The sequence below is a fragment of the Furipterus horrens genome, unplaced genomic scaffold, assembly GCF_987537825.1.
Source record: "Furipterus horrens unplaced genomic scaffold, mFurHor1.1.pri manual_scaffold_15, whole genome shotgun sequence".
Lineage (NCBI taxonomy): Eukaryota > Metazoa > Chordata > Mammalia > Chiroptera > Furipteridae > Furipterus > Furipterus horrens.
Window position 1 is genome coordinate 21,107,810 of NW_028327185.1, and position 24,854 is coordinate 21,132,663.

Genomic DNA, 24,854 nt, shown 5'->3' on the forward strand with positions numbered 1-24,854 from the left:
TGTTCTTGTCTGCCTCACAGCATGGTTACATAACTCAGATAAGTTTATGGATTTGAAAATAAGAAGATTCATTTGCATATCGCAAACGTCTATGTTATAGATGCAAGGGATTCGTACCATTATCCTTAGAAATTGTCCTGCCACCATTGCACTCACAGCTGCTAAAATGATCCCCCTAAAAACATCGCTTTTCAAGCTAATTCCTGATTTGGAACTTAGCATGAATCCCTACGGCCTATTATTGAAATCTAAGTGTCCCTGGTCGACTTCTCTCAATTCAGAACTCAGTCTTGTCTTAAATGCTGCAAACTGTGATATCTCACATCAATTCCATTCCATCCAAGTAAATCTTAACGTCACCGACACCCATATTGCTTGTTTTATGTTCTGGAACTTCCTATATGCTTTCCCTCCCATAGGACATGTTAACCCACCTTAAAATGCAGATCACTTCAAATGCTTCACTTCAGACCATTTCCATCAAAAGGCCACATGCTAGGGGAATTGGGGTGACCTATTCAGAGCTTGTGTTATACGTGATAATCACAGGATGTGCCACTTAAATTTACATCCATCTTGTGGTTTTTATTATACACATTTTTGTTATCGTCCTCTACATCCTTTCCTAAAGTGCTTAAAATATAAATTTTGCACAACATGGGGCATTAATGTTATTTGTTGTGTGTGAATTTGCTAAGAAATGGGGTGTACCACAGCGGTTATTTTTTTCCACATATCCTTCTCAATCTGTCATGCATTGACTGTGCTTTATAAATATGAGACATATTTGGAAATACATTGTTCACATAGCTTGCATGCTTCCCATTGAAGGAATGCTAAAAATATAGCATCAGTTTGTCAACATGGCTTTCACACACAACAAGATCCCCTCATTTGAAAATTCCAGTGACGTCCACAGTCCAAACCAGGCGGTTATACAAGACATTTCATTTCCTGTCTCTCGCTTTGCCATGATCGGATATGTCCCTGTATCATGCCAGAGTTGTGCTTCAGGCATTTCATATACAAAAGTATCTTGGGCGTGTGACTCAGAGCACAGTGGTTTACTCAAATTGCTTCATGTTCTAGCATGCATGTTCAACTCGACCCAGGAAGGCCGGAGAAGGAAGCAGCAGGTTCGCTCATCACAGGCGTGTTCTTCTGACGAGTCAGCAACTGCACGTTGCGATAATGCTGTTGGGACGCGTCTAGGAACTGAAAGCTCTGAGGTGTGCAGCTCGTAAGCTGAGCTGGCTTCCTCATCATGCAGAATGCTTGCTGCTCCCTCCGGGGGTGCCCACGGCCCTGGCTGGAGGCTGAGAACCGAGGACAGAGTGCAGAACCAGCATGGCCTTGCGTCTGTAAGGGACAGCTCAGGGGACTGAGCAGCGGGGCAGGGGATGGGGAGTAGAGTCCAAATATCAGTTCCTTAAAAAACCAAAATGGTTTATTCTTTCTCAGTCAAACAATAAGGTGATGGTTAAGCAAGAAAAATGAGTTGACGTTCTCCTTTTCTTTTTATAGGATCTTCAGATTTATAAAATGTATCTGACAGTTTTTTTTAAATAAGGGCAAAATCAGCCTGGGAAACCCATACTCCAGATCTCATATTTTCAACAGATATAGCCACTGCCATGACAACCACCATTATTATAGTATCCTTACTTATTACATGTTTATTTCCTGCATTACTCTGATCTTAACACGCTATCAGCAGATCTTCCTTGCAGGAGGGAGGCCTGCACCATGGCCGCGCTCTGGACCGTGTCTCCCAGCCTGGACTGTACTGCTGTGTTCTGAGCGGCTGCACTGCCCTGGCTGAGTGGGACTTCTCACGTGACCGAGGATGGCCTCGACTCCACACGGCCTCGCTTCCTCTGTGTGCCGTGCAGAGATTCACAGGGGACCATTGAGGTCAGCTCTGAAGGCCATAAGAGATTGTTGACCTAGGACTCAACTTTGTGGTAAAACTTAGAAGGAACTTTGCAAGGGGCTCTCTCTCTCTCACATGTGCATAGAAAATGCACCCCCCAGTTTATGGGAGAGATTTGGGCTGTCTCTCAAGATAGCCTCGCTGGTTGTCATTGAGGAGAAAACAAAAAACAAAAGGCTATGTGATCACATGTCTACCTTCCGAGATGGCAGCATGTTATTAACCATGGGCTGCTCGGCAATCTGTCAGGACAAAACGACCTTTGTGCCCACGGTTCGTTCTTTCAGAGTCCTCGGCCATCATCTCATTTTGCCTGTTCAGCGGCCCTTCGAGGGATGGGTGGCAGGTACCAACCCCCCACCTCACCGCCCCTGCCCCAGCTCTCCACGGCGGGGGGGAGCTCACACAGCTTTCAGGGACTGACTGGAATGAAACCTTGATTTCCCAGCTCTCTCTTTTGCCCATGTGCTCTTTTGTTGTTACTGGTCCACGCTTCCCTGCACCCCAACCTACTGAGGGAAAAAAAGACCTTTTCCAGAGTGTACTCTGGAAGAAGCTCTGTCTTAAAAACATGAATTAATTTGCAGTCATTAAATTTTCAACATCCAGCAATTATTTTTCTATTGTGTGCCTGTTGTTCTTCTAAACATAATGACAGATAAAAAAAATCTCTAAGGCCACCTTCTAATCCAGAAGTAGCTTACTGTGGGGGCAGATTCCCAGATGACCGCAGCACCCCACGCCGGTAGGCTCTCCCTCCCCGAGGTGCCAGTGGCCTTAACTGGCTTATAACCAATAGATTGCAGGGAAGGTGATAGGATATCATTCCTGTGATTTCATTATGTAATGTGGCAAAGGTGAAGGGATTTTGCAGATGTAATTAAGATCTCTAATCAGTTGTCATTAATTTAATCAAAAGAGAGATTAGCCTGGGTGAGTCTGACCTAATCAGATGAGCCCTTTAAAAGAAGGTCAAGAGGTCGGAGACTCCAAGCAGCAGGCCTCTCTCCCTTAAGACACAAAGTGCCCAGAGAGCGGCAGCTTCGAAGAAACGAATTCTGCCCTGTGAGCCTGGGAGGGGACCCCAAGCCTCCCCGATACCACAGCTCCGCTGACACCTTGCGGTCCTGTGAGGCCCCATGCAGAGGGCCCAGCTGACTTGCAGAAGCTCTGAGATAATAAGAGGGTGTGTTTTTAAGGTGCTAAGTCTATGGATATTTGTTACATGGCAATAAAAACAAATATACTTGCCCTGACAAGTGTGGCTCACTGGGTTGGGTGTTATCCCACAAACCGAAAGGTCACTGGTTCGATTCCCCATCAGGGCACATGCCTGGGTTGCGGGCCAGGTCCTGGTTGGGGCCGTGTGAGAGGCAACTGATCGATGTAGGTCTCCCTCCCTTCCCTTCTCTCTAAAAATAAACAAATACAAATCTTTTAAAACATTAAGAAAAACAAATATACTTATGATCTAAGAAGGAGCTATTTACTCAATCAATATTTTAGCTTCTTGTAATATTACGTCAATAAGATGTGAAGGTGCTATGTAGCGCTGATAATTATGCTGCGGTAATAAAACCAGCCCTGCTGTTCAGAAACGACAGTGACAGCTGCGTGTTGCCCTCCCCGTCCTTCCTTCCAGTGGGGAGGTCCTGTTGCTAACACCAGCAGTCCCATTTAGGAGTATCGGAGAACTATCCCAGGTGGCATTTACAATTTTTCTCCTGCTGGAGCTGTCACCTGGCAGAGGAAGAGCTGGGTTCTGTGCAGAACGACAGGAGAAGCTTTCTCTAGGACCGTGAGTGGTGCCTGCACCCCCTCTATGCCTGTGAACCCCTCAGGGCCGTGCCTCCAACGGAGCCTATTTTACGGGAACACAGTAAGCACGTGGCGGGTACTCAGCAAGTATCACACATACAAAAGTGGCATCAGCTCTGGAAAGTAATCAATTTTAAAATGTCAGGTGAAGTGGTTTATTTGTAGACACTTACTGGTGGCTTTGACCTGAAAGCTTAAATTTTAGTGACCTTTCCTAATATTAACTTTATTTCTAAAAGTGTGGGATTTCTCGTGGTCATTGTGATGTCTGGTGAGTAGGATGGCGGGGGGTGACCCCAAAGCCCGGGCTGGGTGGTGGGTGTCTCAGGCCTTTTAGGAGGTGTCCCAATCCCTTGGGAAGACAAGCCCGGTGACATAATACAGCACACAACTGAGCTCACAGGAAGGCGCAAAGGAGACTGTGCATTTCTGCGTGTACCCGCACAGGGAACCCCTTTCGGCATCAAATGCAAAAATGATATTAATGATATTAATGAAACAGGACAGGGTGAGAAGTCAACAGGCCAAAGCCTCAGGCAGTGGCCTTGTGGTACCTGACAGGCCACCACAAATAGGCCTCAGCACTTGCTACTAAGTGTGTGAACTTGAACGGGCCCCTTAGCCCACCCAAGCTTTGCCTCCCTCCGATGAAAACGAGGGGCATGTGGCATACTGCCCCCCTGGGGAGACGGGGACAGGGCTGCTGTGAGAAGACAGGAAGCTAATTCACATTGGCGTGCCGGAGATGGCGGGCGCTCAGCAAGCATTGACGACTGTTATTCACAGAGATGAACCTAGAAGGTAAATGACAGGAGTGCCGAGTTGTATGTCACAGTGCCTGGGGAATGCTTCACAGTCTGACTCCTATTCCAGAATATTCCACACTCCTCTTCATGACGCCACAGACAGTAATGCTAGTGGTTTGAAAATGGAGGGCACACAGACCAGTGCTGGGCACGCAAAGCCGCCGCTGGCGCGCTGCTGGCCTGTGGTCACTTCCTTGCCTGGGACAGCAGTGGCGTTGCCAGACCCTCTGTCCCATCATTCCCGTCTTCCCCTTGTCACCCTGCCCCTGCGTTCCAGTCTCCCTCTGCAGTGGCCCAACAGCGGCCTTCTGTGGGCCTTTTTCTTCACGCTTCCATTAGGCTGGACCCACCCTAATTCACAGGCTCCTGATCTGTCCTCAACACCGAGCCCGGATGTCACGGAAGTCTCTGAGGCCAGCCTCACTTGCTCATAGGCCACCAGGCTGACTGGGGAGCCGAGAGGAAAAAGCCCCTCCAGCTCATCTGAATTTAAGATCCACAAAGCATGGTCACTGTGAAGAAAACAGCACCATGAACTCAGAACTGTAGGTGCCGCACACACATGGGGCTGAGACAGACCCCGACCCTCCCGGGAAGGGGAGAGATCCTTTCTGGCTGACACCCCTGATCTGTGTTTCCTACAATTCTACAACAAAGATCCAGGAACATGAGAAAAGGAAACTGAGAAAATGTGTCCTGTGATCCAAATTTAAGCCAAGAGCAGGACAGACAATGTGAGCCAAATAGAAATGAGGCCAAGAGTGCTTTCTTGGGGCCCCAGCTTTTTTTTTTCTTTTTTTTTTTTTAACTGCCCAAACCTGTTTAACTGCTTAGTGTGAACTATAGTTCTGGGATCCAGTTCCAACGGGAAAGGAAATTTAATTAGCTCTGGCACCCTCACCTTCAATCTTAGGTCAACGTAGACAAATGGCACATTAACAGTGATTGCTACCGACTGGGTTCTGAAAGAAAGGGAAGAAAGAAGAAGGGGGAGAGGGAGAAGCAGATGACGTGCTTTAATTAAAAGTTCTATGGAGAGAGGTCTCCCTACATCACCTGCAGAAAGCAACCCCAGTAAAAGCCCAGACTGAATTATGCGCAGGCATGGACTGCTCCGACCCACACTCTCTACATCATGTTCACAGTAATTTAGGATTAAATTTCTTCATTAGGACTTGAAAGGAGTTAATAATAACTCACATTTGTGTTCGCCTGGCTGTCCAGTTCACAAGCAGGTGTGTGATTATTATTACCTTGGATTCTTCATGACCTTGCTATAAGGAAGATGTTACTGTACCATTTTATAAGTGAGGACACCGCTGAGACCTACAAGGTTGCCACTTGAAGGAGGTCCCAAAGTCTCAAGTGTCCGAGCCAGAGCCTGACGCCCAATCTCATGACTTTCCCTGAACTCTGGGAAGATGACAGCAAAGAGAGAGAGAGGGAAACGAGGCACAGACTAGAGCAGCAGTTTGGCTGAATGACACAGCTGAGACTCCTAGCTCTTAGTCAGAACACCTCAGCACTTCAACTTACTAGCATTGACATGATTACCTAAGACAAGAAAAACCTCCAGGAGGGGAAGGGGTGGGGAACCAACTTCCCGTCCTCATGGAAAAGGCGGTGGATGAGGAAAGCCGTCCACCTCGAGGAAACCAGAAGGGGTCAGCTGCACCTTCTAACTCATAATGTGCCAGCACAATGCCCTCCTATGAGCTCTGCCCCGTGTTCTGTGAATAATGTCACCCAGCGTTTCGGGGGAGAATGCGGGCTCCAGGCCCCGGAGTGCAGTCCTGAGGAACCCAGTGTATCTGAATTCCAGACGGAGGCAAGTCTCCACTGGCAACCAGAAACGAAAGGATGCAAAGCTGAGTCCTGGAAGGGAGGGAAGCGTGGGCAGAGCCGAGATCTGCCTGCACGGCTCAGCTGGTCTGTCCTCTGGCTTTCCCTGGCCCGCTGGGGCGTGCCTTTCCTGGCCCACCCTCTGCTCCCGAAAATGCCGGAGAGACTGGCGGGCCTGCAGGGCCTGAGACCTCGTGAGTGGCCCCTCCCAGCGGGTGGCAGGCTTGGGCTCCGGGGAACATGTTCTGCCCACAGGTTCACTTTACCACCCCATTGAAATCACACACCAAGGCCCAAATCCCAGCTACCGGTCATGCCAGGGGGGAGGGTGTATGTTTTTCCTCTTCCAAGTTCTTTGGTTGCATTTTATTGGTTTTCCTACCTCGATATTAGGCTGTCTCCATGATGGGAGATGTTCCTCTTTTCTAGAATTTCCAGGAAGCACAACTGCCTACCACATGTTAGATTTAATGTAATTCGAACTAAGGTTTGAGGCTATTTCTCCCAATTCAGGAAAAATTGTGAGCTTGGCAACCCAAATGGAAAGAGACAAAAAAAGAAAAAAAGAAAAAGAAAGAAGAAACGGTTGTGGATTTTGGGGGTGTGTTTCTCATTTTGGTTGTGTGTGTATATTTCGGAAAGTGTATAGAGAACTCAGCTCAGAAAGCAACTGCTTGGAGAGATAGAAACTCGTGTAATCATGTTGCGCATAATGGATTTGGCAGGCCTGTGCACAGAAATTTCCAGAAGTGTTTGCGTGGCAGCAATTCTTAGCCAATTCACATTTTTTAGCTGTCCTGGCCAGCTGCCCAGCCTACAGAAAAAGTCTTGTATCTCCACAAGTTTGGCTGGCCTCTCTGACGAGTTTCCAAACTGCATGGCAACATTGGATGAGCTTATTTTTAAGTGCCAGAAAAACTCCTGCTACTTATATTGTTACTAAATACCAGATGTGCTTAATAAAGAGTGAGCAGAGCCAAACCGAGAGTAATCAAATAACCTATCATTAACATTTTCTAAAAACAAAAAATGCAATTGGAACACCAGATTACTGTTTTTCTTTGTTTGCTTCACGCCCTATTACTGGAACCCCTAGGGTGATGGGAACAGGACTGGGGCGGAGAGGCCAGCTCTGGCAGCGAGGGAGCCGCTGTTTACAGTCACACCCTGCACATCTGAGCCGTGAGTGAGAAAGTCAGATACCCCCCCAGCCCCTCCACTCACACCCCCTCCCCGGGAGGGGCTCCACAGGCCAGGGCTTTCACCACACTGGAAAGCCCTGAAAAGTTGAGGTGCACTTGGATTTGACCTTGGAGGGGAGAAATGTAGAGGGGACGGGAGGGTGAGCTGGGCTTGGCAAATGAGAGAGCATTCGAGACTTGGAGGCAGTGTCTGCTGCGGCTGGAAGGAGGCAGAGGCATTCTGAGAGGCTCCAAGAGACGGGAGGGTGCTGTGAGGCTTTGTCAGAGCCCTGGCTGGGCTTCACTTGGTAGACCTTAAAGGATGTCTTAATACAAATCTCCAACTCCATTTCCTCCGTCCTCATCACGGTAATCCTTCTTTCCTTCCTCCCTCCCCTCCTTCCTTCCTTCCTCCCTCCCCTCCTTCCTTTCTCCCTTTTTCCTTTCTTCCTTTTCTTTCTTTCTTTTAGTTTTCAGGGACTCCAGTGGGAAGAAAACTGGCTGGCAGTTCAAGATCACTCCTGCTATCTGCCGTTTCCTTCCTACCCCCACACCCTGGTGACTAGCGTCTCCAAGCCTCTATACCTTCCATTTTTCTAGACCCTTCCCCAGACTCAGAGTTGAAAAGACCATTCGCCTCACCGCGAGGGCGGAGACCCCGGTAGATGGCAAGCATGGGGGTGAGGGGCAGTTGGAGACAGAGCTGGAATACTGCAACATGAAATTTTATAGATGGCGGTGGAATCTCGCCATAAGAGATTTGAGAATTAATAACTGTTCTGAAAGTATTTGCTACCTGTGTGAAGACAACTGTATAAATACAGGAATACATGACTCAACCCTGGAGAGTTGTTTTGAGAAAACTGTTACAAAAAATGTACTATAATCCAGCCGTGCCTTGAACACCACACGCCGAGCCAAGCTCAGCAAGAAGATGGCAGCGCTTCTTCATGGCATGGAGTCATTTAGGTAGACAGGCTATGAGCTGCGTCTCGTCAGCAATGAAATGCTTTGAAAATATTTAAGTGGCTGTGAGGAGTAAAATAACATCGAGCTGATGCCTACGGTATTTTGAAGTTTCCTCCTAACTATAGTCACATGCGTCTTACACATCAGACGTGTTCCTGAAAAGTCGGTGTGGATCCACATGTTAAGTGGAGTTACGCTGTAAATGTTCTGCAGACACCCCTGACTTGGAGGACAGTAGTTGTGAAGGAGCCACAGAGAAAGTCAGGGCCCCGCTGGACTCAGACGCCCCGCTGCCCTGGTCCTGCCGAGCCTCTGAGGACGCGGTTGGCACAAGCAGCATTTCGCTTTCGTTGTTGGGCCACAGAGAGGAAAGGGCCGGTCCTCGAGAAGGGTCAAGAGCGGGCTGTTTTGTTCTCCAGCAGCAAAACACAGAGGCTACAGGAAACCACCCAGGCGGCAAGCTCTGCGGAGGGCAAGCGAAGGCTGAGTCTGAAAACAAAAGTGGAGAGCCGTCTCCTTGGAGCTGTTTATATTGCATAACTCAAATAAACACAGCCGTGCAAGGACGGTCCCCTGGTGAGGGCCAGGACCGCAGGGCCCGGAGGTGGGCCGAGGGCGTCTCCTCCAGCCTCTGGTCTGAAGTGGCTTCTTGCAAACTACGATAATAGCATAAGAGTGCACAAGGACACCCTGAACACAGTCAAAAGGGAGGAGTCACTCCAGGACGAGTACGATGCCTTTCTCTTCTCTGGCTAAGGAAATAAATCCTCATCAGAACAAGGAGAAGAAGCAAAACTGACATCAGAATGGTTCCTTTCATTTGCAAAGAGGGGACCTCCACCTTGGGAGAGCCTGCAGGAGCCCAGGGCTTTCCTGGGTGGTGGTGGTGGGGCACCGGGGCAGCAGCTGACTTTCTGGACTTCGGCCCCTTCTCAGTCAGCCCAGCCTCTGGGAACCACGGGGCAGTTCACATGGAGTCTGTGAAGAATGAAAATACAAAAGCTACCAACTCAGGAAATGAGCACAGGCTCAGAGGCCCCACGTCTGAACGAAATCACAGTCCTGAAATTGAGAGCAGGCGGGGACCTTCTGAAACATCCTTGCTCATCAGCAGCCTGACTCTCCTGGGACAGCAACGCCTGTGGTCTGCCAGGGGACGAGAATAGAAATAAAAATTGAGAACACAGCCCCACACGGGCTGATGGCATCGGTTGCCAACAGTTGCCCATTAGTAGGCTATGGGGACATGCGAGGGGACATTCTCTCTATGAAGCTTGTGTTTAAAAATACATCTTGCTTCAAAGCTCATCAGGGAGCCACTGGGGAGGTGCCTGTCACCCGGTGACTTACTGTGGTCGCCTGCCCTCTGAGCCTGTCCATTATTTGCCACGGCGGGACAGGGAGACCTCCACCCTGCTCCTAGCAAGCGCAAGTTCTAGACTATTGCTATGAAAACCACTCTCCAAATTCTTCCTCCCCAGCGCGCTTGCTGGGCGCACACAGGGCCAGGGGGACCAGGGACGGTGGCTCAGGGACACACTACACTGACCCCTCGTTCCGTGACTGTGTCCCTAGAGACAGCTGTCTCTCCCTTCCCCTATTCTGGAAGGAGGCCTACAGCTCCTACCCGCCTCCCGAGCATGATGAGGAGGAACAGCTAGCTAATGGAATTGACTTAAAGGTCAAGATCAGGTGCTGACTGATGCCGCCCTCGCCTGCCCTGCCTAACACATTACCCATGTACCCCTTGGAAACGCTCTGCCGACAGAATGCCCTGTGGGCCCTGCGGCTGGCCTGTGCTGCAGGGGAGATTGCCGTTGCAGGAACCACTGAAATCCAGGCATGTCCAAGCGTATGTTCCAGGTAGAGTACGGCAGGTGATGAGCGGGAGAGGCCGAGAGGCTGCCAGGATCCGCCCGTGGGCACCCAGGGCTTGGCACCCCTTCCCAAGGGGAGGCGAATGTGAACAGATCAACATGGTAGGGTCAAGTTCGAGTCTGCCTGAATGAAACCCTGGGGACTCCTCCTTGAAAAACAACTGGGACAGTGTGACAGCTGTTTAAGGACGCCACAGAAAAGGATCCCTGGGGAGTTCTCCAGGGAGTGCTCTGCATGCAAGAGGCTGTTGTGAGCGACACAGAGGACAGACAGTGGGAGTGGGGGCAGCGGGCCCAGTGAACTGCGCAAGCACCGTGCAGACGTAGAGTCCAACAGTAACGATGACTGACAAAGGCCATAGTGATTATTACTGGTGGTGGGGGGGCCTATTGGACAAAAGCTGTGGGGCCTTGGGGAATCCTTCCGTAAACTGCTCACCACGTGAGAATCCTCGGGGCTCCCTCTCCTGTTTAGTTTGGGGTACCATAAACAAAATGAATATCAGGTTTTATGGTTGCCAGATATTTGTGGCTACTTTAAAATTTGATATATTCTGTGAGCAAATGGGGAATGGGACATAAAGACAAGAAAGATGGGGAGAATCTCCACCTGGAGGCGTGACACTGTGGAGGTGAAAGGGGAACGTGACCACAGGACACCCCCAGGTGCGTGGGAGCCACCACCTCGGAAGCAGTCCCTGGACTTGACTCCTGGCTCAGCTACTGCCTAGGAGTTGGACTGGGGCACGCTAGTTAATCTTTTTGAGTCTCAGTGGCCTTACCCGGAAACTGGAGTTGATGACCTACCTGTCAGGGCGGTTAGGGACAGTCAAAGAAAGTAGGTGACCCCAGGGAGTGCGATAAACATCAGCTGAAACAGCAAAATCAGAATCTGCATATGGCGTGACCTCTTACCTCCAAGGGTGTTGAATCTCCCAGTCCCCTGGCAGGTGGGGTTCTGGAGGCGTCCTGTCTCACCCCCGGGAGCAGGGGCCCGGAGCCCAGAGCCCAGAAGGCAGTTGTCCCCTTTCCCTGAGAGCTAGTGATAGCCCAACAGGGTGCCTGGTAGCCTGGAGCGCCGGCTGAGGGGCGGCATGGCCCCCCCGCTCCCAGGCCCTGACCACCTGGGGAGCTGAGGGCCCCGGAGGACCACAAGCAGGAGGACCTGGGCACCAGGGAGAAGGAGGCTCATTATGTTCTTTCTTGACGACTCTCTAGGCCGCAGCTGCCGCGGTGAGTCCCAGGCCTGCAGCAAACCTGTGTGCGCTGGGGCTGTCTCGATGTGCCCTTCGGAAAGTCAAGGCTGTCACCTTTGTGCTCCCTTCCCTTTCTTCGGGGCTCACAGATGCGGCTCTTTGCAGCCCTTTGGCTCTGGGTCTTTTTGGTGCTGAAACCCGAGGTCACGTGACATCTGGGTCAGCACAAGCCTGCCGCCGCCATCCGCTCCTCTCGGAGGGCAGAGCAGGGCCGGCGCAGGCCCTGAGCTGGCCCCGCGGAGGTTTCTCGGTGGCACTACACTTGGCAGAGTTTTTATCCGTGCTCTTTATCACAAGCCCGCCTGGCAAATGACAGCCGAATTGCAAGCTTGAATGGGCTTGTCTGACAGGCCAGCTTTCATCCTGGGCGCTGCTGCCTGCCTTTTAGAAAGGAACTCTGAGCAGAGGATAGTAATTTCACACTGATTCCTTGCTGTCATTTGCTTTGGATTTTAAAACGTCGCGTTTCAATCACCCTCGCTGCGTGCAGTGCGGGAGAGGATGGGCCATGCATGTGGTTAATGTATTTGTAATAGACACACACAGGGGCCCCACTCAGCTCTGAAGCAGCAGCCCCAGAAACTGACCAGCAGGCTGAGGAACTCGCCAGGTACACATAAGCACATTCAAGAATCCATAATACTTTACCGGCTCTGGGAGCAACAGTGGGCTGCTGCCTGAAGCTCACCTGGGATGGCTCCATTATACAGGCATTTATTAGAATATCTTTATTACCCTCCCCACCCCCTGCCAGCTGCATGGATCAGTTGGGGTGGTTATAGGCAACCCCCCAAAGGCAGGAGGGTCTGAACATAGTGAGGATCTGACGAGGTCCAGCTGTGTGTGAAACTCCTTTTGGATAAGGGTAAGCGAAAGGGTATGGAGACCAAGAGGGAACAGAGCCTCCAGGCTGTGCTCGGAAGGGCAGAGGCCCGTGGGAGGCCTGTGGACAGGGCTGTGCAGTGGCAGGGAGTGACGACTCTCCCTGATCTGTGAGTCTGCCAGGGATGCGTCCCTTCTGCCCCTGCATCACCTGTCTGCACTTACCTGGAGGCCACACTGCTGGGCATCTGATCATTCTTCCTGCTGATGGCCAGTAACGCTTCATGTCCAGTAGTTCAACTACGAGTTTTGACTTTACGATGGTGTGAAAGTGATATGCATTCAGGGGAAACTGTACTTCGAGTTTGGAATTTTGATCTTTTCCCCAGCTATACCCTCTTGTGATGCCGGACAGCGGGGTGAGCACAGCTCCCTGTTAGCCACGTATCACGAAGGTCAACAACAGACAGTCTACAGTGTATTCACTGTGTCAGGTCACTTTACCCAACTGTGGGCTGGTGTGCGTGTTCCGAGCACGTGTCAGGGAGGCTGAGCTGAGCTGTGACGTTCGGTAGGTGCACTTAATGCCTTTTCAGCTTATGGTGGGCTTACCTGGACATAACCCCATTGTAAGTCAAGGAGCATCTGTACTTAATCTTGTTTTTCACCTAGCTTATAAATTCCTTGAGGTCAGGAAGCCACCTCCAGCCCTCCCACCCCACCCCGCCCCGTAGGCCCTGAAGCTCCTTCCCAGGCCTCAGCCCACACCAGGACACAGCAACCACGTGGAGTACATCAGACACCTCCATGCAGCCCTCGAGGGCTTTTGAAGTGCTGACAAGCTTACACAAGGCCGGGGAGGGTATTCCTGGGTGAACAAATCCCAGCTCGTTCTTGGTGGGGCATCACGTTGTAGACAATCTATACCACATGCCTTTTGTCCTCTCTGGCTGTGCTTGCACCCAGCTGAGCAGAACTGAATGCTCTCAGGCCTCTGTGCCTTTGCAGGTGCTATTCCTTCTGCCAGGCTGCCCTTCCCTCCTTCCATCCCCAGACTTGTTTGTCCTTTTAGTTCCAGGTCAACCGCCCCCGTCCCCAGAGAGCTGCCAGGGTTCCTTGGGCAGAGCTGGTGATGGCTCACTCTGTGGGCCCAGGGTACTTTCTGGAGGCCTGATGGCGAGGCTGGGTCGGCTGCATTGCCATGGGGTTGGCACTGCCTGTGTGGCAGGTGAGCATCTTCCTTCGGACTGTGAGTACCTTGAGGGCAGGACCCACCTTCCTCCTCACCTCTCAGCCCTCAGCCCTCAGCCCTCAGCACATGCCTGGCACTCGGTGAAGGTTTATCGAATGGATGGGGTTAGGGTCATGGGAAGGTAGTACCGGAGCCCTGGATGTAAGATCAGGACAGAGCAAAGGGCACCCCACTGTGAGGCAGAATGAATGCTCCGGAGAGAAGCAAGGCCTGGAGCCCCTCCTGATAAGCTGGGCAACCAGGGTCGATCTCAGGTGTGATATCTGGGAGGTGACGTTTGCTTCCTCGAGCCCCAGGTTTGTTTTGAGCACTTGCTCCATTAGGGGGGTTTCTCTGTTTCATTTCCAAGTCTGCATGCAACCTTCTTCTTACAGCCTCCAGTGCTTGACAGGGTCTGCAGAGACGGACTGTGGGGTGTGGGCGTGCGGCCGTGTGTTGGGGGGGAGGGGCAGGAGAGAGGGTGGTGTCAGCCCTGGATGCAGGGAAGCGGGTGAGCTCCAGCTGGCTGTGGTTCCAGCCCACCCATATGAGGCAGGAGGCTGGCCTCTTCGGTCCTGCCTGTGGGACAGTGTGACAGTGACAGCTCCTAATCACGCTTTCCAGAAAACTAAGCAAATCAATGATGCACTTGGCCATCTGGGGCGGTGCCTGGCTCTGGCGATGGCTCAGGGGACACCGGTCCGTCACCTGGGATCGGAAGATGGACTCCCTTTGGGCTTTCCCACCAGCACACTGGCTGGCCTGCGGGCGGCGGACAGGGTGGTCGGGTCTCCTCACTGCTCTGCGCATGCTCTCTGGCCTCTGCTCTGAGGACAGAAATGCTGACCTCGTCGGCCACTGTGAGAATCACAGAAATGACGGGAGTGAAGGTGTTTTGTGAGCTATGCGGTGCTGTCCCAAGGGAAGGTGTTGGGAGGGGAACAGCTCAGAGGTCCTGCCTCATGAGTTTCCCCTTTAGGGAGCTGATAACCAGGCGCTGGCCTTGCTGTTGGTTTAGGTAGGCGGTGCTTCAAGAGCCACCTAAGGGCTTATTAGCTGCCCCCAAGCTAATGAGCAATCATTGTGATGGTCAATTCTATGTGTCAGCTCGACTGGCCACCATGCCCAGCTATGTGGCCAGACATTGTTCTGCCTGCTCCTGTAAAGGTGTTTTTTTGGGTGAAATTAAAGTTTAAATCATTGCACTTCGAGTAAAGCAGATGGCTCTCCCAGTGTGGGTGGGCCTCGCCCGATCAGTTGAAGGCCTGAATAGAACAGAAGACCGACCTCCTCCAAGCCAGAGGGAGTTCTGCCATCAGACCTACGGGCTGGAAGGGCAGCATCCGCTCCTCCCTGGGTCTCCAGGCTGGAGACTTACCCAGTCAGCCCCTGTAACTGTGTGAGACAGTTCTTTTAAATCAGCGTCATCGCCTCTCTCTCCATGCCTTCAATTAGTTCTGTTTCTCTGGAGATCTCTGACTAATAGGCCTATAAATATTTGAAGTCCTCGGCTAGCTTTATACTATATGCTTTCACGGTCACAGCGCACATGAATTTCATGGGTGCTGCTTTGCAACATGTCTAGCCAGTCGTCAGCCTGATTGCCGTGCCTCGCCCATTCCCCATGGAAACCACTGCCCACAGGCCCCCCCCAACCACCGCCTCCTGACCAGCTCAGGCTTCCCCGTGTGGCCCTGCATGGTGGCCTGTGTTCTCCCAGGGCACCTGTGAATACAGTAGTCTTTCAGCCTCCTCAGTCATTCTCTCTCCACTTGCTCTGGTCTCCCCCTACCTCACCCAAGGTAACACGATCAAAGGGACTGACTGCAGCCCAGCACTGGGAAAACTCTGGGCCAGCCTCCAGAGATGAGGGAGGGGGCTATTTGTCCCACAGTGTGTCACTCAGCTAGATGCCACCGTGCTATTCTGTGTGAGATCTGGGGCTGACAGAAATAACAGTCAGCTTCTCAAGCAGCTGGGGCCCACAGAACTGTCCCTTGCATAGAATAGACTTCATCATAATTGTTATAAACAGAATCTGACCCTACAGACAGCCCCAGTGAGCGGTGTTCTCTGTGAGAGCAAGCGTTCATCCGGATGACGGTCCAGCAAAGTCTCAGTCACCTCCAGGCCTGAGACAGAGCTCGTTTATGTCACCTTGGGGAGAGGACAGCAGTCACTGCTCAGAAGAGAGTTAATCCACCCTGGGTGACTCATAAAGTCAGAGTGACACTCTTACAGGACCTTAGCGTTTCGGAGCCTGGGAGGGAGCTAACAGGGCGTCAGGGCCCAACACCCTTATTTTAACAATGAAAAATAACCCCAGTTAAAACAAAGACTTCCACTCATGCACTGTTTCTATCATGAAACCCCAAATGAATGCAAATTTGAAGACGGAATCAAAGAAAAGCTTTTTACCTACAACGAGCGTTCATTTTGTGGGATGGGGTGACTGAAGTCTGGGATGTGCACACATCCATCTGTCTGTCGTTTGACTGTGTCCGTCCCTCCATCCCCCTAGCCCTCACCCAATGAGAAGCTGAGGCAGCTGCACGAAGACCCCAGCTTCAGTTTGCTCCCCCGGCTCCTCCTTTCCCGTTGTTTTTTTCTCCCGCCGGGATGAGCGTCACAGCCGGGCATAGCGCATATGTGGCTGTGGGACAGAGGCCAGTGGCAGCCAGTGCCACTGTGGTGTTTTTGAAACCGTCCGAGTCCCTTGCACGCCGGTGGTGGCTGTCACCAGCCAGGACTGCCTGACAGAACATTTGATGGAAGGGAACCTAGCGAAGGTACCCAAAATAACAAAGGACTGAAGACAAACCTTTCTCTTGTCCTCACAATACTTCCAGTGTCCGAACAGAGGGCAAGTGGATGCAGCTGAGGACAGAAAAATATAAATAGAGCCCACTGGTAGCTGCCAGGCTGGGAAGACTACCCACCTGGCTTCTGCTGGGGGTCCCTGAGTTAGTTTGATGTTAGAGTTGATTGAAAGAGCAACTGGGTGGGTCTGTGATCAATAATAATGTTTGTTTTTACAGAAGCTAAGATAAGAGTAATTAAATCTTGGGCTCCAGGCCATATAAACTGATCTCCACTGCAGGGCAAGAATTAATTTAATTCCGTGGACACAACCCTGCCCAACCCTCCAACAGCGTGGGATAACGGGCCAAGAGCATGACGGGAAGGCAGAGGGAAAGCAGACAGATTTATTCCAAGCTCCAGGTATTAACCACCACGCCAATCAGGAGCGCGAACTTCATGGGCCTCGAGGCTGATGCAGTGTGGCAAATCCAGAGCTTCATATGGCTTTTCTCTGTACTTGGTTTATTACACACAATCTGTACAGGGGCTGTTTTCACACTTAATGGCAATCCTGAATCACTATCTATTTCCCATCTTCGCCTGCAAAACAGCAACCCTGAGCTAGTGCTTGCCATAAATACAGGGCCCCATAAAGCCTCTGCTGTATAGCTTCGCCTTTTTGTGCGTGTGTGTCTGATTCACCAGCGCCTTGGCAGCCTTCCAGGCTCCGGGAGAGGAAAAAACCGTCCTGAGCATCCCAACAGCCTCATTTTGATCTGTGATACCCAGCAACTCATTTCCACTTCACAGGCTCTGCTGTGAAAGACAAATCCCAGACGCGGAAGGGGCGGGAGGAGCGGAGAGGGTGAGGGCCGGCGGGAGGAAGGGCGGTGGAGGAGGGCGAGGGAGGGAGATGAAAGCAGAAAAGGGCCGCATTTATTAAGCTGTTTTTCTTTTGGTGAAAAGAAGCATTTATCAGTGATTTCATAGATCATGTGAGAGGTGGCTTCCTGCCAGTTTCCAAGAATGCAAACAACCCACTGACATCATATGCTAAAAATAGCCCGGGCTTTGCTTTAGGTGAATAAATAACCCCAGGAAAGGACTAGGTTTTCTTCAGTTACATGTTTATTATGATCAGGCTGTCAGACTTGTGTAATCAGTAAAATCACTCCCTGTTCCAAGGAGAAATGGGGTGCAAAGAACCCCTCAATCAATTTCTGGAGATGGCCGAGGGATCCTCCTTCCAGTCGCCTCCCCAGATGGCCAGCTGAGCCTGGCTCTGTTTGGGGAGGGGGTATGATTTAGTTGTGGGTCTTCAAAGCCCTGGTGTGTTCGTGTGTGTGCGTGTGCACGCGCGCATGTGTGCGTGCATGTTGCATTTCCTAACAAATGAGGAAAGGTCGCTGAAGACAACCACAGGCTCAGGGATGATCACGAGCTTTTCGTGAGGCTGGGCAGAGGTGAGTGGCGACGGGAACGAGTGTGGGGCCAGGTCTGCGGTAAAGCTGGCCAAGGCGGTGCTGAATTCTGCAGGCTGCAGGCTGTCAGCTAAGGGTGCCGGCTAATGGCGGCTGGACAGCCTCGTCCCCGGCTCCTGGCCTCCGTGGCTTTGATTCCACCCCCTGCAGCTTTTGTGTTTAGCACGTTGTGTGGAAGCCACCTGAAGAATTAAGATTCGTAATGAGACCTGAGCCTCCTGGCTCATGGCCCTGCACTACCCTCCTCCCTGCTCAGCCCCAGGCTCACTGGGGCCCCGAGGTACTTGGAGGAAGGGGCAGCTAGAGGGAGAAGGAAGGACAAGAAAATTAGTGCAGGGAGATAAGGAGCCTGAGAATCAAAATAGCTGCTGGAAGGTGTTGGATCCCTACTCACATCTGCAAGATTTCTCTTCACAGTCAGGGATACAATAGAGGTGGTTACTATGGAAACAGGTGTAAAGGCAGCACAGAGAAAGGAGAGGGCTGGATATAAAGAGGAAAGAGGAAAAGGCACGTAACACTTTTAAACCATCAAAGAGGAATACTACGGCACTTCTCATCTCCTGCAGGGGAGAGAAAGTTATTGAGCCCAGAGAACCTGGAATGCTCTCATCCTGGGAAGGGCAGGGCCTCAGACGCTCTACTCCTTTCCGCCAGCGGCCTGGCTATGGGACCTGCTTTTCTGCAGCGCAGATCCTCGGCAGGAACAGCGTTTCCGGGTTGCTCAGGGGGGGAATACGCAGGAGACTGCATGCTCCGCGGGGCTGGCCAGGGCTCTCAGGAATGACCTTGGACAGCAGGTCATTTTGTTGTTGTTCATCGCCTACCCTCCTCCCAGAGAGGAATGACGAAGCACTCTGCTCAAGAAAGAAGACACAGTGCTGTTTAAGGCAGAGACATTACTGAGCATCAAGAGCTCCATGGACAAGAGCTGGACAAGACGCGTGACCTCAGCCAGTGCCCTGGGTGCATCACAGCGGGGCCAGGATGGGGACAGAGGCCCAAGCCGCGTTCACACCTAGTCAGCTTCACTTTGTTCAGTGTGGGCATTAATGAGATGAAAGCATTTTCTCAGCCTGAGGAGCAGTTTAACAAGTGATCCCCCTTTCACCCCAGTACTCACAGATGTGGTCCTGTGCATATCAGCGTGTGCCAGTGAAAGGTAGTGGGAGCCACCGACGTCACAACGTGTTCCAGTGGCCACATTAAAAAAGAAACAAATAACATAAATTTTAATGCAATTTATATGATCCCGATATGTACAAAATATGATCATTCGGTATTTTATATCCTTTTCTCCCGACTAAATCTTTGAAAGCTGGAGTGTGTTTTACATGTAGAACACGTCTCAGTGGCTCACGCTTCAAGGGCTCATAGTCACATGTGGCTACTGGCTGCTGTATTGGGCAGCGTGGCTCTAGAACTTTCCATTAGAGAAAAGATAAATATGAAGTAAGACTAGAAAACAGGCCTGTCTGGCTCAGACACTGATTCTCACCACTTGCCTCTCACTGTGGGAGCAACGGTACACACTGAACAGATGGTCAGTCTCAAATCTTCCTCTTTGCCATGAACAGTGACCGTCCTTTGGTTATGAGGAAGAATTTCCAACCAATAACTCCCATCCATGGTCCAATGAAATCAGGCAAATCCAGTTCAAGCCGCATGCCTGTCACCTTCTGAGAAGTTTCTTAACCTTTCTGAGTTTTCCCTCAATTGTGAAGTGGGAACCCTGCTAGTTAGGTCACATGGTTGCTTTTAGGGTTAAACAGTAAACTTCCTGACGCGGCGCCTGGCATACAATAGGTGCGTTCACTCCGAGCACTTAGTGGACATTTATTGAGCACTTGTGATGTGCAGAGCACTGTTCTAGACACAGACAATGGGATGGGTTTCTTTCATCTAGAAGCCCGAGTCTAGAGGAAGAGGAAATCGTCTGTCCTGGCATGCGTGAGGGCAGCGGGTAACCTGTGCAGTGCGCTATGGGAGCCTGAGAAGGGCCTAACTCAGCTGGGCAGGCCAGGAGGACAGTGTAGAGGGTGGTCCCTGAGCAGACCCTTTAGAAGGGTGGAAAATGGCAGCGATGAGGCCTGAAGCCGAGTGTCTCAGCCTCTGAACCCCCAGGCACGATTAGGCAGCCTCTTGCTGATTGACAAGATGTGGTTCAGGCTGGGCCTCTGTCCCCCGAGTGGGCAGAGCCACCCAACACCATATCAGGCAAGCAGCCCTGGGCTTGCCCAGCTCCCTGCCTCACCTCTGAGGTGGGAAAATGGTAGATCACCACAAACAGCTCCATCCTAAGACGAGTTTAATTGCGACGAGTCAGGAACAATTGCCCCCTTATCGTTCCGGTCGTTGCTGATTCTTTTAAAGTTGAAAGTTTAGCATATACACCAATATACCTGCAAAGGGCCAGCATGTCCTTGTGAGGATAGGCCTGTGTGTCTGCTGGGGACAGGCTGATACTCCAGCTGGCCAGCGTACTGCCCCCCAGGGTCCATCGGACACACACCAGGCCCCGCCGGGCATGTGGGAAGGAAAACTGAGCAGAGCGTGTTTCCGGTGACTGGGAACTGTTGACGGGACTTACAGCCCAGGACCCGCGGTAAGTCTGCACGAGCCTGCGGTTAGGAAGGAGGAAGGAGGGCCAGACCCACATTCCCATGGGCCCAGAGCTCCAGAGAGATAACCCAGCTCCAGACCCTTCACTCATGCCCAGGGACGGAAACATTGTATATTTCTCCTTGGGACCTGCTTTCTCTGCTGCCTTTCCTAGTGTTTCCAGATGTGAGAGAAGGAACACACCTTTTCAGACAGACATCTTTGTCCTCCAGTTGATCTACCTCCTCACATCTCATAGGCACTAAGCTGAGTCTCACAGAGAATATTGACAGCAGGTGCCCTGAGGGTGAGTAACCATCCAGCTGTCAGGGACTGTCCTTGCTTTTAACACCGAAGGGCTCCATATCCCAGGAAAGCCTTCATTCCTGGGCCAGCAGGCCCAGTAGGTCACTGGCCCCTTGTTCAGCTTCCTTCTTGGCCCTCAGAGCCAGGGGGAGAGACTACAAAAATCATGTTAGAGGAGGGCCTTCTTCTCCCGACAAAGAGCCTTCATGTCTTCATTAGCAAGGAACAGTCAAGCACCAACCAGGAAAGGAGCTTTTCAGGAGATGCACGTCCGAGGGAGAATGTAAGAGACTCTGGGTCCCTCGGAGTGGATGAGGAAACTACTCAGACACTCACCATCTGAGGAAGGAAGGGAGGGGGTTTTCTCTGAGGAAAATTGCCCCCGTTTCTTTATTAGCCAGGGTTTTTATCTACTTTCCACATGTGGAAATCCATAAGGAAAACATGCAGCCTTTCCCCAAATGGTAGGGAGGGAAAGGGAAATGCAGATCAATACAGGTTTGAAACTCCCAGGTATTTTACACAAGGTCAAAAACATTTCCTCTTCCTTAATCATTCTGTTCTTCACATTTTACTGACAAGGATTTGAGGCTACACAGAGGAAAACAGAGCAGGTTCCCTTTTCCTTAAAAGCCACTTTGTATTTCTATTCTATCTTTAAAATCCCCCGGAGGGTGGGATTCAGAACAAGCATGAAGGATAAGAAACCTGCTGGTTAAGACCCAAGTTCCCGTTTTTGGGTGGGCTCCACAGAGTGGTCATCAAAGTCTTTCAGACCACGCCTGCCTGTCTCCCACCGGAGAGAAAGCTTCCCCTGCCCTGCTGCACAGGGTTGCCTGGGGCCAAGGTGGGCCCTTCGCACCCTGGCCTGCTGGCAGCCACAGAGTGTCTGCACTCCTCCACGAGCTTCAGGTCATCAGAAGCCCAGGCAGTGAAGTGGTGCAGGAGAAGATGGAGGGAGAGAAGTGGGGCACCGTGTCCTGGTCTGAGTCCTGGTCTGTGTCCCGAGCCCTGGATGTGTGCGCAGTGGTGGGCTGGTAATGTCTAATGAGTAGCTCTCTGAGGCAGGGTGGAGCCCTGATTGGCAGTGTTTGCCAATTTCTTTGGTGACGTCACCGAATGAAGTGGAGGCAGGTACACACATCTAATTCTCGGGAGCAGTACAAGCTGTGCCCTTGTCCTGTGTGTGGGTGGCTGTGCCCACGGAGTGACGCAGTCAGCCCTGCATGGGACACCTGAGACAAGGCTCGCACTGCATGTTAAGGTGAAGTTGGGGTTGAGAGCCACTCAGCGGTTTCAGAAACTCCACTTACTCCCTGTATCTTAAACACACGCAATGAAATTTATCCAGAAACAGGAATTATAAGTGGCGGGATCAATTCTGAGAATCTGGATGGATCTAATGGTGAAAGGTGTGGGGCCTCTCCTACCACAGGCTAAGGCGGGATCAGAACTGAAGCCTCTGTGCAGAGCAGGAAGTGGTGCAAGTTGTGTGATACGCACTGGAAAAAAAGATGTGAGAGGAAAGCAATTCTTTCTCTTCACTATTAGAAAACATTATTTTTGTGGGTATAACTTAGAATCAATTATTAAACTCTCTTCTTAGATGAAGCATAACTTGCTGTAAACCGTGGGGAGGATGGTTCACTTCACTTAATGATAAATGAAATGATGTTGTTGGACCAACTTGATGAAGACAGTAAGTCAAACAGATGCTTTGGCATCTGATGTTGCTGAAACTATAAATCTTATGAAGAACCTTTTTACACTTAAAACATGCAAAATGAAAACAAAATTTAGTAGTGAAAGTAAAATTAAATATTTTATGACATAATTAAGTCTTATTAATGGTGTATCTTCTTTATTTTGCAGATTAAATATTCATCTCTTTCATCTTTATTACTTAAGCCATGTGTTTTTCGTAATTATTTGTTAGGTATTTTCATTAACATTTGATGAATATTAATAGCTAAAATAAAAGACTTTCTGCTTCTGTTGTAATGAATTTACGGTGATAACAATATATAACGGTTTATAATGTACTCGAGTTGTTAATAATTACATCACTGGTTTTGTTGCCACAGAGTGGAAACGTGGGTCTTCATGAGTGATGAGCACTTGCTGCCTTCTTCCCTTAGTATTTATTTATTCATTTATTTAATCTACTGTTCTTAATACAGCTTCACTCTTGGAGAAATAGGAATTGCATGCCTACAACTGAAACTAGTAAGTAGTATTTCAGGTTTAACTCTGTTTTGTGTTAACGACGGCCTGCCTAGCTCTTTAGACGTCCTTATTTGTTTCCCACCTTTACCTCGCTTACCTCACCATTTTAGAGTTTATCCACCGCGGGCACGTTCTGTCTCCATGACATTTAAGGCTTAGACGGATGGCGTCACAGGTCTTTTTTCCTTCTGCTACAAAGGATCCCGGCTTTCCCTCCTGGGCAGTGTGAAACAAATGCACCTGGACTTCCTAGTTCTCTGTCTGGACGGTGACTGCAGAGAGCCGGCAGGAATGGGTCCAGTGCGCAAGGGCGTGAAATGCACACGGCGACCGCCATCCTGTGCCACGTGTGGTAGTCACTGGAAAGCTCGTCACTTCCGGGCAGCCCGGGGTTGTGTCCTCTCCACCCCCACCTCTGGCCCCCACACCTTGGAGGCTGACCACCACTAAGCGTTTCCTGAAACTTCAGTGCCTCTTCCCGGAGCGTGACTATCGGGAAAGTGATGTTGCTGTATTCTGGTCTCACGGCAGGCCCGCCATAGCATTTCAGAGTGCTTCCGCTCAGGCCCCTGCTCAGCATGCTGCACCTGGAGAGCAGGCATTAGGGTGCAGACAGAGTCCTGTGAATCAAAACTGGATGCCCTTTGCCTTTCCTCCAAAAGCCTCTTCCCTTCTACAGAGACACCTGCATCCTTGAAGCCACAGCCTGTTCCCAGGAGCTCCGAACCACAGGAACGCACAGCAGGCAGCAGGAGGGTGGCTAGCATGAACAACCTCCAGGTAGTCTCTAGTTTAAGTTTGGAAGGACCCGCGTTCGTTTCAATAGCAGCTATGATTTATCAGAACCTGTCGGCCCTGACTCTCATGACAGCCCTGCCAAGTGGGAGAGATTACCCTGTTTTTTGGCTACGTGGAAGCTCAGTGACTTAGGTGAGCACAGCTGGGATCCAAAGCCAGGTCTTTCTGGCAAAATCTTATGTTCTTCTCACCACAACTTGATACCACCAGCCTTGTCAGCTTCTCTCCTCTGTGGCTGTATAGGATGGGCCTTCCAGGTAAATCTCATGGGTAAGAAAAGCCGAACGCCCACAGGTCTGGGAAAGGGAAAAGGTCCCACCCACCTTGTTCACGAAGCCGGTGCACGAACCTGGTGGGCAGGGGGATGCCACTGCGTGTGTCCCGGTCCGCAGCCCTGATGTGTACCCAATGGCTCGGCCCTGGATCGGAAAACTCTGCTCCACTGTGGTGTTTACGTGTGAGCTTTCACCCCACCGGCCACGTTGTCAGCAAATGCTGTGAGAAAGGCCAGGCTTAGGTGTCTGTGTGCTCGCCGGCCCCTTACCAACGGCTGTCCTAGAATATTTAGAACTCAACTTTTAATAACCTGTGTTTAACCATTTATACTAAAGACTTTCCCATTCTGGCTCCTTCTAGTAATGACTTGTGCTCTCACGGCCACCGAGAGCCTGGCTGTGTGTGGGGGACACTGACAAAGGCGGCGAAAACCTAGAGACAGGGCTGAATGGGTGCCAAGCCCTCAGAAAACCTACTGGCCCGGGGCAGTGCCAGGACACCCCTTCCCAGTGTCCCACGGGCCTCGGATTCCCCCCCTCCTTCGTCAAGTGCATGCATCAAGCGAAAAGCACATGTGGGCACCACAAGGACAAATATGGGCTTCCTGCGCCCCGGGGGGAGCAGCGCAG